Here is a 10,564-nt window from a genome sequence, read left to right as displayed (position 1 = left end):
ATCTTGGCTCATTGCATCCTCTGCCTCCCGGGTTCAAGCTAGTCTCCCGCCTCAGCCTCCTGAGTAGCTGGGATTACAGACTTGCACCAACACACCTGGCTAATTTTTTGTATTTTTAGTAGAGATGGGGTTTTATCATGTTGGCCAGGCTTGTCTTGAGCTCCTAACCTCAGGTGATCCACCCACCTTGGCCTCCCAGAGTACTGAGATTACAGGCATAAGCCACCGCACCCAGCAAAATATTCATATTTTAAAAGAAATTTAGGCCAGGCACGGTGGCTCACGCCTGTAATCCCAGCACTTTGGGAGGCCGAGGTGGGCAGATCACGAAGTCAAGAGATCGAGATCATCCTGGCCAACACGGTGAAACCCTGTCTCTACGAAAAATACAAAAAAATTAGCTGGGTGTGGTGGCACACACCTGTAGTCCCAGCTACTCGGGAAGCTGAGGCAGGAGAATTGCTTTTGAACCCAGGAGGTGAAAGTTGCAGTGAGCTGAGGTCGCACCACTGCACTCCAGCCTGGCGCCTGGTGATGGCGTGAGACTCTGTCTCAAAAAAAAGAAAAATAAATAAAATAATTTAAATATGAATAAGCTAATCTACATTAAGGGAAGAATGCAGTAAATTCAAGTGAAATAAAATAGATGATAAAGATAAAAGGTAACACTTCTAGAGTTTTTACTGTATACCGAGCACTGTTTCATGTTCTTTACAAAGATTATCTCATTTAATCTTCACAAAGCTGTACGAGGGTAGGTATTGTTATGTGCACTTTACCGATGAGGAAACTCAGGCACAGAGAGAAACTTACCCAAGCCTCTAGCTAATAAGTGATAGAATTGAGGTTTGAAGTGATTTTTTTAAAAAAGATACCATTGAAGAGGATTAACAAAGCTGAAAAGTTGTTTTTTATAAAAAGGCTAATAAACTATTTGAAAGATTGATCAAGAAAAAAATATAAAGTATAAATAATACTGAGGATACGAAAGGAAGATATAGAAGAAAGTTTTTAAAATAAAATAACTTGAATCACTTTTTCCAATAAATTTTACAATTAAATGGCAATTTTCTGGAAAATTATAACAATAAAAATTGACTCAGTATATAGAAAACCTGGATATTTCTGTAACTATTAGAGAAATATGATTTGTAATTAAAAGAGCCACCCACTTTCATACGCACTTAGAGATAAGCCTTTGGTCTAGATGATCTTTTTTTGTTTTTTAAGAAGAAAACAAGCCTCTTCAGAGGCTTCATTTGTTACATGAAGAATTAGGGAAAACTTTGTCCCACCATTTTAGGCTATTTTTACATTAGGAAAAATATTGCACATTTTTTTCATTCACATTTGGCTCAGAAATATTGCACATTTATGAAAATTTTCTAGGGGCAAACTTCAACTTTTTTATAAAATAATAATGCCAGCTGTGGAGATGGCACTATAAACCAAAAGGCAGAATGACTAAAGAAACTATTTGAAAATTTAACGATTATCTCTTCAATATCCTTCCTGCTCTAAGATTTGCTGTGGTGAATTTTCCAAATGTTAACGACGTGGAAAAGCTCATTGTCTTTCAGACAGATCCCTTCTGAGTTGTGTGATTTGGTGGATTCTTCATCGAAAACATACCGTCCTCTCTAAAACTCCCTGATCTCAGATTTAACTTTTCAGTTTCTTTTTCCAAGTTGTTGTCAGTGGTTTAATGAGCCCCTAAAAGGTAAAGACACATTCAAGCTATTCTGAAATTCCCTCCAGGCAGGGGAATGACTATCTGGGTCTGCGATTATGTCATCTTCATCAAGTTCTTTAACCAGAGAGGCTTCAGGTTTCAGACACACAGAAGCATAATCCTGGCCATATAAAAAACAAAAACCTCAAAGTTTCTTCTGTCTTCCACTCAGTCAAAGTCTCCTTCAAATCTTTAAGTAAGTTTCTCTTGCAACTTCGGGACACACCTACACTGAACTAGAGACTAACCTAGAATCTTGATTTAATTTGGCAAATTTTCTCCTAAAATGCTCTGCACTTTTCTTACTTATGCCTACCAGAGTTATTTCTGACCTACTGTATTTACTTTCAGAATTTTCTGAAGCTTTTAATCTTTCAGGCAAAGTACTATTTGAAGAACTCTTGAGTATTTACTTTCTGTAAAGGAGTTCACATGTAGCCGCTTTCTCCTGGCTCTCTAGTTTGCAGTTGCCTAACTGCTCAGTGACATCTACGACTATCTGTTGTTTGTCTTTGTGTTTGGAGTTAGCTTTGTGACCAGTTTTCTTTTTCATTATGCTTTTTTGGTGCAGCTGTGGTGTAAAACTTGTTGAATTTGGTTTGTTTCCTGGTAGAATGGAGGAAATAAAGTCTTGCTCATTATCACTGCTACTGTCACTATGAGTGCTAGAAGAACTAGATTCATACTGCTTTTCAAAGTGGCTAGGATTGTGGATATCTGATGTTTTAATGGCTTTACTGCATAACTGTACTTCTCCAGAATGGCCACTTTGTTCTTCCTTTAGCAGTTGAAAATCGGGATGCTGCTCTGGAACTCATACTGGAGTTTTGAGAATTTGTGCTTCAAAAAACTTAGATGCTTGATAACAAAAATTGCTGCAAAAAGACTTTCTTTCAGTAATATAATAGACTTTATTGGTTTTGGTAGAAATTTTTATTTAATTCCTAGCTTCTTGCGACATAAAGGATAACCACAGAGTTTGAGAATAGAACGTTCATTCACTACATTGTAGTGAGCAGGTGTAATGAACTTCCCCTTTTAGAAGCGTCTTCTTGTTTCAAAGTATTTGTCTGTTCAGTACCTTCGGTGTTTCGAGAGCGGCAGGGAGCCCCAGTCTTGCAGCTCGCAGAGCGCAGCCCAGCATAGTCAGCTGTGGGAAGAGTAGTCTGCAGGACTGGGACCAGCTCCAGTGTCTTCCCCCAAGGCCCGTCCCCCTGCACCCAGGTGATCTTAAGGGTGAATTATTTAAAACTATCCAGGTGATAGATATGACCAGATTTACACAGGCTGTTCAGAGAATAGCAACTTAAGGAAAGTTCCACAATTTATTGTGACTAGTATAACCTTGATACCAAAACCAAGCATGGATAATATCAAATAAATTATAGGCCAGTCTTGCTTATGTATATAAATCCACTAGTATGTTTAAATATTTTATATGTCTGTATCTCATGTCTACAATGCTGACTGTAATACAGTTCTGACAGAGTTAGCAGGAGACCACAGGTTTAAGGGCACAGTTCCCAATGAGACTGCCCTTGTTGCAGTGCCAGTTAAAAGTATGGTGGTCCCCAGACCACCTGTGCTTCTGATTAACTGGCTGCAAATCTAGGGGTTCTCATGAATCCCCTCAAATTTGATAATTCATAAAGTGACTGAACTTGGGAAAGTGGTATACTTAAGTTATACTTTTATTATGAAGAATACAGATCAGGGACCAGCCAAATGAGATACAGGGGACTGGGAGGGTTCCTAATATGGAGCTTCTGTGCTCTTTTCTGCTGGAATCAGGGTGTATCACCCTCTTGACCCATCAGTATGCTCACCAACCAGGAAGCCTTCCTGAGCCTGAGTATATGGAGATTTTATACGTAAGTGTAATTGAATAATTAGCCATGTAATTGAACTCAAACCTTCAGTGTTCTCTCCTCCCTTCCTTAGAGGTTTAACTGGCTCAAACTCCATCCTTCTACACATGGTGGTCTTTCTGATGAGCAGATCCCATTCTGAGTCATCTTGTTAGCATCAATCAGGAATGATCCATGAGGCTTATGAGTAACGAAGGCACTCCTACTACTGAGGAGGTTCCATGAATTAGAGGTTGTCTCCCAGGAACTAGCGTCAAAGACTGGATACATTATTTCTTATGCAATAATGACAAATTGAAATTATCTCAGGAATCCAAGAATAGTGTTTTAATTGTGATTGCTGCATAACAGTTTATCCCAAAACTTAATGATGTGAAACCTTAACTTAGAAGAATTCAGAAGTAGCTTACTGGATGTGGCTCTAATCTTTTATGTCTCATGAGATTGCAGTCAGGAAGTTAGCAGGGGGTACAGTCATTTGAAGCCTGACTAGTGGAGAATACACCTCTAAGGTGGGACACTCACATGGCAATTGGCAGGAGGCCTCAGTTCTTCACGCCACGGGCCTTCCCACAGACCCCTCGAGTGTCCTCACACTGTGACAGCAGGCTTTCTCCAGAACTAGTGGACCCAAAAAAGCAAGGAGAAAGCTGCAGTGCCTTTTAAGACCTAGTCATTACTTTTTCTTTTCTTTTTCTTTTTTTTCTTTTTAATTTAATGGAGATGGAATCTCACTCTGTTGACCAGGCTGGTCTCAAACTCCTGGCCTCAAGCAGTCCTCCTGCCTCTTCCTCCCAAAGTGCAGGAATTATAGGCAGAAGCCTGTAGTTTTTCCTTTATCCTGTTTCTTAGAAGGAAGACCTTCAGTTTAGCCTGTACTCAGAGAATTTAGTTTCCACCTCTTAAAGAGAAGAGTATGAAAGAATTTGTGGGTGGGCATTTTAAAAAACCACCACAGATGGCTTACTCTTCAAGATAGTTCTTAATATGAATTAGTATTAATTTATTCATTCATTTGCACATTGAAGGAGAAAAACTCTGATCATATCACTAGATGGAGCAAAAGCAGCTAATGAAATTTAACTCCATAATAAAACCTCTCAGCAAACTAAGAAGGTAACTTCCTTAATGTAATAAAGTTTCATTAAATTTATAATTAATTTAGGAACAATCAACATACCTAATATGAAGGCTTTCTGTACATAATATGATTCATCTTTCTATTTGTTAAACTTACTCTTTGTTCTTCAATATTTTAAAATTGTGCTTATATTAGTGTTTTACATTTGGAATTGCAAAATGATAAAATCAAAGATGAAGACAGGAGCAATTAGGCAAGGGAAATAAATAAAGGGCATCTAAATTGGAAAGGAGGAAGTCGAATTGCCATGATCATATATATAGAAAACCCTAAAAGCTTCACCATAAAACTCTTAGAACTGATAAATGAATTTAGCAAGGTTGCAGGATACAAAATCAACATACAAAAATTAGTAGTGTTTCTATGCAGCAATAATGAATTAGCAGAAAAAGAAATGAAGAAGGTAATTTGTTTACAAAAGCTACCAAAACAGGGAATGCATTTGACTAAGGAGGTGAGGAAGACCTTAAAACACAGATGAGGAAATTGAAGAGGGTGCCAAAAAATGGAAAGACATCCATATTCAAGGATTTGAAGAATTAATACTGTGAAAATGACCATACTATCAACAGCAAGTAATAGATTGAATGAAACCCCTATCAAAATACCAGTGATAATCTTCACAGAAATAGAAAAAGAAAAAAATCCTAAAATTAATTTGGGACCACAGAGGACTGCAAATGCCAAAGCAGTTCTGAGCCAAAAGAACAAAGCTAGAGGCATCACATTGCCAGACTTAAGATACACTGCAAAGCTACAGTAACCAAAACAGCATGGTACTGGCATAAAACCAGACAGTAGATCAGTTGAACAGAATAGAGAACCTAGAAATAAGTCCACATATTTATAGCCAGCTGGCAAAGGCACCAAGAACATACTTTGGGGAAAAGACAGTCTTTTAGGAAAACTGGATATACATATGCAGAGTGAAGCTGCACCCTTGTATTTCACCATATACAAAAATAAACTCAAAATGGATTAAAGACTTAAATGTAAGACAAAGGCACTAAAGACAAAGTGAATACTCTATTCTATTTTATTATTTTTTAAAAAAAAATAGAGAGATGGCGTCTCACTCATTTCTCAGACCGGTCTTGAACTCCTGGGCTCAAGTGGTCCTCCTGCTTTTTGGCCTTTAAAGTGCTGGGATTGCAAGTGTGAGCCACCAACTCCCAGACAGATACTGTATTTTCAGCGCATGTTTGCCTACAATATGAAGAGGCTGCTATATTTATTTCTAAGAAGAGGCTGGGAGCAGTGGCTCACACCTGTAATCCCAGCACTCTGAGAGGCCGAGGTGGTGGAACACCTGAGGTCAGGACCAAGACCAGCCTGACCAATATGGCAAAACCTCGTCTCCACTGAAAATATAAAAATTAGCTGGGTGTGGTGTCACGCCCCAGTAGTTCCAGCTACTTGGGAGGCTGAGGCAGGAGAATCGCTTGAACCTGGGGGGCAGAGGTTACAGTGAGCCGAGATTGTGCCATTGCACTCCAGCCTGGGCGACAGAGCGACACTCAGTCTCCAAAAAAAAAAAAAAATGCTGAAAGGAAAACAAGGACAAGTAAATGTCAAATCCATTTTGTGCCATAGAACTTCTTATAACACTCTAATCATTTTAACCTGAAAAGATGTTATGACGCAGAATAAAGAAAATGAAGTTTGTTTTCATTCACAAGGGGGCAAACTCTTCCTAGGCTCCCAAGTTCTTGAGCTTCATGTGCATACAGCAGGAATCTGTCATCTTGAGGGAGTTCTTTCTTAAACCTATGGGTTTGTAAGGTTTTACTTGCTTATGCTGTTGTTTTTGGGTCATGGTTGTCAGGGAAGAATTGTTAAAAATCTACTTTAACACCTTCTTCCCTTATTCAGGGCAGTTGGAGACTTAAATTTTACATACATGTACTACCTTTGAACCTTTAGTGTGTTGTCTGCGTACTGAAAGATTGCAGTTAAGTTTAGAATGTGCTTTGAAGTTCCCTTTGTCAGACCACATTGTACCAAAGAAAGACTGCATTTTCTTTTTGTCTGTAATTATTTCCATAATTATTTAACTTGGTATAACATGTGGTACTGGAAAAGCATAACCCAAACCATTGTTTGCCTTAAGCGGTATTTTAGATTTGGGGATGTGGTGCTTACTTATACAAGCCTTTCTTAAGCCCTTTTAATTTGTATCTCGAACTTGAGGATATTCCCGAAAACAGTGGAAACTTTTCCTCACGAGATCTTGACACAGGTCAGAGATGGAAGTGAGCAAAAGGAAGTGGTGTGGTTTTTATATCATTTCAGTTGTGTAGAGATAAGGAAATGGGATAGTTTATCCACTGTTCTGCTCTTTTGGGAACATCTGGTTTGTATATAAAAGTAAAAGGAATTGGCATAATGTTTTAATTCCTTCTGCTCTATTCTGTCATTCCCTCAACAAATATTTATTTAGTATCAACTATGTGCCAAGCACTGTTCCAGGTGCTAAAAAAATAAAGTGAGTGAAACGGACTAACCCTCCTGTCCTCATGGAGCATATATTCTGGAGCAGGTGGCAGGCAATAAACAAAATACAGAGTAAATTGAATATTAAATTATATAGCATGGCATATGCTGAAGAGAAAGAAACAGCCGGAAAGGAGAGGAGTGCTAGGCGTGGCGATGGGATTACAGTTTTAAATAGGGTGGGCAGGAAGCCTATAAATCAGAAAGGGATTTTGAGTAAGTGCTTGGAAGGGGCAAGGCAGCAGTCCTGGGGAAGACCATTACAGGCAGAGGGACCTGCACATGCCAGGGTCCTGCAGCAGGACTGTACACGGCATGTGCAAAGAACACTACCGGCCGGAGCGGAGGGAGGGGGAACTGGTGGACCACTGGAGACTTTACCTTTTAGTCTGAGTGAGTTGGAGCACTGTTGGAGGGATGTGAATGAGATGTGATATGGTTTAACCTGCTTTCTTGTAGGATCACTTGCTGCTGTGTTGCAAATCTTTGGTGGGCACCGGTGGAAGCAGGAGGCTACTTAGGAAGCCTTTTCAGCAATCCAGGCGAAGGCATTGGTGGCTTGGTCCAGCGCGAGCCGTAGAGGTAGTAGGAAGTTGTGGGTTCTGGATAGATTCTGCAGGTAGAACCAGTGGATTTGATGACAGTGAGAATGTGAGAAGGAAAGAGGGAGTTGTCAAGAATGACGACTTGAGATTTTAGGCCTGGTTACATCTGTGTCATGATATTCTAAAAATGAGAAGAAAAAAAAATTTTAGATCTTGGACTTTTAAGATTTTATACCAAGTAAAGAGGTTGTTAAGGGAGGTGGGAAAGACTCAGGATCTAGCAAATTTGGGAGGGATGAGGCAAGGAGAGATCAGAAGTGACAAATTGTATAGCTGCTGATAACATTAAGTCAATTTTTATACTATTTAAGTTGTTTTTTTTCCCTCCTTTGAGGCAGTCTTGCTCTGTCACCCAGGCTGGAATGCAGTGGCACAAACTCTGATCACTGCAACCTCCGCCTCCCAGGTTCAAACAATTCTTCCGCCTCAGCCTCAAGTAGCTGGAATTACATGCACCCACCAACACGCCCAGCTAATTTCTGTATTTTTAGTAGCCATGAGGTTTCACCATGTTGGCCAGGCTGTTCTCAAATTCCCCACTTAAGTGATCAGCCTGCCTCAGCCTCCCGAAAGTGTTGGGATTACAGGTGAGATCAACTGCGTGGGCCAAGCTGTCCTAAAATAGCACTTTCTTATACCAGCCTGAGTTTTTTTTTCAGATGTATCAAGTATCTTTTCTGATATTTATTTGCCTTTATTCAGAATTGCTAATTTTATGTTACTCTAACCAAGAATACTCAAGTGTGCCTTTCTTTTTAATCCTCATATTAGCTATATTAACTGGAATATTTTTAGTTGTAACAGAAAAACTGACTCTTTCTAACCTAAAAAATGGAAATTTATTAGCTCTTAACTGAAGAGTGCCAAAGTAATTCAGTCTTCAGACATGGTTACTTGAGCAGCTCATCAGTGTCTCCTGGGATCTGGCTTCTTTCAGTCTCCTGGCTCTGCCTTCTGGTTCCCCTTCTGGGCCCAACATAGCTGCCAGCAGCTTCTGGGACTGCCTTATTCATATTGAATCTCAGAGAGTGACGTTTTCACTGCAGGGCCAGCGAAAGCTCTGAGACTATTAGACCAGCTCACCCCTGAACATTTTGGCATGGAAGATACAATATGCTTAGCATAGGATAGAGCCTGTACTCCTGAGATCTTAGGGATATCATTGTACCCTGAATTTAAAAAAATTTTAAATAATTAAATATATGGAAATAAACGATTGATTTTTTTATATGTATATATTTTTTATTGCTTTAGGTTCTGGGGTACATGTGCAGAACATGCAGGATTGTTGCATAGGTACATACACAGCAATCTGGTTTGCTGCCTCCATCCCCCCGTCATCTATATCTGGCATTTCTCCCCATGTTATCCCTCTCCAACTCCCTACCCACTGCTGTCCCTCCACTAGTCCCCCGCAACAGACCCTGTGTGTGATGCTCCCCTCTTTGTGTTCTCATTGTTCAACACCTGCCTATGAGTGAGAACATGTGGTGTTTGATTTTCTGTTCTTGTGTCAGTTTGCTGAAAATGATGGTTTCTAGATTCATCCATGTCCCTACAAAGGACACAAACTCGTAATTTTTTATGGCTGCATAATATTCCATGGTGTGTATGTGCCACATTTTCCTTGTCCAGTCTGTCATCGATGGGCATTTGGATTGGTTCCAGATCTTTGCTATTGTAAACAGTGCTGCAATGAACAGACGTATGCATGTGTATTTATAACGGAATGATTTATAATCCTTTGGGTATATATCCAGTAATGGGATGACTGGGTCAAATGGAATTTCTATTTCTAGATCGTTGAGGAAATGCCACACTGTCTTCCACAAAATGGTTGAACTAATTTACACTCCCACCAACAGTGTAAAAGGGTTCCTTTTTCTCCACATCCTCTCCAGCATCTGTTATCTCCAGATTTTTTAATGATTGCCATTCTCACTGTCATGAGATGGTATCTCAGTGTGGTTTTGATTTGCATTTCTCTAATGACCAGTGATGATGAGCATTTTTTCATGTTTGTTGGACTCCTATATGTCTTCTTTTGAAAAGTATCTTTTCATGCCCTTTGCCCACTTTTGAATGGGTTTGTTTGTTTCTTGTAAATCTGTTTTAGTTCTTTGTAGATTCTGGATATAAGCCCTGTGTCAGATGGATAGATTGCAAAAATTTTTTCCCATTCTGTTGGTTGCTGGTTCACTGTAACGATTGTTTCTTTTCCTGTACAGAAGCTCTGGAGTCTACTTAGATCCTATTTGTCTATTTTGGCTTTTGTTGCCAATGCTTCTGTTGTTTTAGTCACGAAGTCCTTGCCTGTGCCTATGTCCTGAATGGTTTTGCCTAGGTTTTCTTCTAGGGTTTTTATGGTGTTAGGCCTTGTGTTTAAGTCTTTACTCCATCTGGAGTTAATTTTAGTATAAGGTGTCAGAAAGGGGTCCAGATTCTGCTTTCTGCGTGTGGCTAGCCAGTTTTCCCAACACCATTTATTAAACGGGGAATCCCTTCCCCGTTGCATGTTTTTGTCAGGTTTGTCAAAGATCAGATGGTTGTAGATGTGTTGTGCTGCCCCTGAGGCCTGTGTTCTGTTCCATATGTCTCTGTTTTGGTACCAGTACCATATAGTTTGAAGTCAGGTAGCATGATGCCTCCAGCTTTGTTCTTTTTTTGTTCTTTTTGTTCTTTGTTCTTTTTGTCTTGGCTATGCGGGCTCTCTTTTGGTTCCATA

The 10,564-nt window shown here is 39.6% G+C and overlaps 1 protein-coding gene and 1 pseudogene across 1 annotated transcript in view; one reads left to right on the top strand and one right to left on the bottom strand.

Annotated features, from left to right (window-relative positions):
• BMPR1A (bone morphogenetic protein receptor type 1A) overlaps positions 1-10,564 on the top strand; it is a 175,239-nt gene that overhangs the window by 97,609 nt on the left and 67,066 nt on the right. The window lies entirely within an intron of this gene.
• LOC108294933 lies at positions 1,518-2,973 on the bottom strand (annotated as a pseudogene).

Source organism: Cebus imitator, unplaced genomic scaffold, assembly GCF_001604975.1.
Source record: "Cebus imitator isolate Cc_AM_T3 unplaced genomic scaffold, Cebus_imitator-1.0 Scaffold612, whole genome shotgun sequence".
Taxonomy (NCBI): Eukaryota; Metazoa; Chordata; class Mammalia; order Primates; family Cebidae; genus Cebus; species Cebus imitator.
This window is presented reverse-complemented; position numbering and strand designations above follow the sequence as displayed.